Here is an 851-nt window from a genome sequence, read left to right as displayed (position 1 = left end):
TTAGTATCATCCAGGAATCAGGTTTTTTTTTTAACGATTTATTTTATTTTTGTTGTTGAAAATACACACAGTGGAACATATACCAATTCAATGTGTACAATTCAGTGACATTGGCTACATTCTTCAGGTTGTGCAACACTTCACACCCTCCTTTTCCAAATTGTTTCTCCCCCATTAACATTAACTCACTGCCCCATAAGCTAGTATCTAAATTTCCAGTTGCTGTTGTCAATTTAAAATTATATAGATGCTATTGGAAGACCACAATGCTCGAGGCAGTCTTTATTAATTAAGCTGAACTGTTATTTGGTTTAAAGCAGTCTTCTGGGGATATTTTGGTTTGAGATTTAAAGATTACCTCAGGGTAACCGTTTTAGAGGTTCATCTAGCTTCTATGGCTCCAGAAAGTCTAGATTCCATGAGCACTTAAAATTTTGCTCTGCATTTTTTCCTCTTTTGATCAGGATTCTTCTATAGAATCTTTGGTCAAAACGTTTAGTAATTGTAGCCAGGTATTGTCCAGTGCTTCTGGTCTCATGGCAAAGGAGACAGCTGTCTATGCTGGTAATTAACCACGTAAGGACTCAGTATTGCTTCCAGTTCCCAGCAGCGTTGGGACTAGAGTAAGGTGTCGAGATGGAAGGAGGCACACATTCTCTTGTGCTGAACCTGCACTGGCATGACCTAGAGTGGATGTCTCGTCTCCTTGCATTTTGCACCTTAGGCCTCTCACCCTAGTCCTGGCTCTGCTGGTTCCAATGATCAACCAAAGTTTTAGTAATGGTTAAAATGATGAATCTGTGTATGTGTTTGTGGGACACAAAAGGGGTCTGGTCCCAGCCTCCCTCTGG

The sequence above is a fragment of the Orycteropus afer genome, unplaced genomic scaffold, assembly GCF_000298275.1.
Source record: "Orycteropus afer afer isolate SDZICR_OR568_19922 unplaced genomic scaffold, OryAfe1.0 scaffold00009, whole genome shotgun sequence".
Classification (NCBI taxonomy): Eukaryota; Metazoa; Chordata; class Mammalia; order Tubulidentata; family Orycteropodidae; genus Orycteropus; species Orycteropus afer.
The sequence above is the reverse complement of the archived record's forward strand: the minus strand, read 5'-3'. Positions refer to the sequence as shown.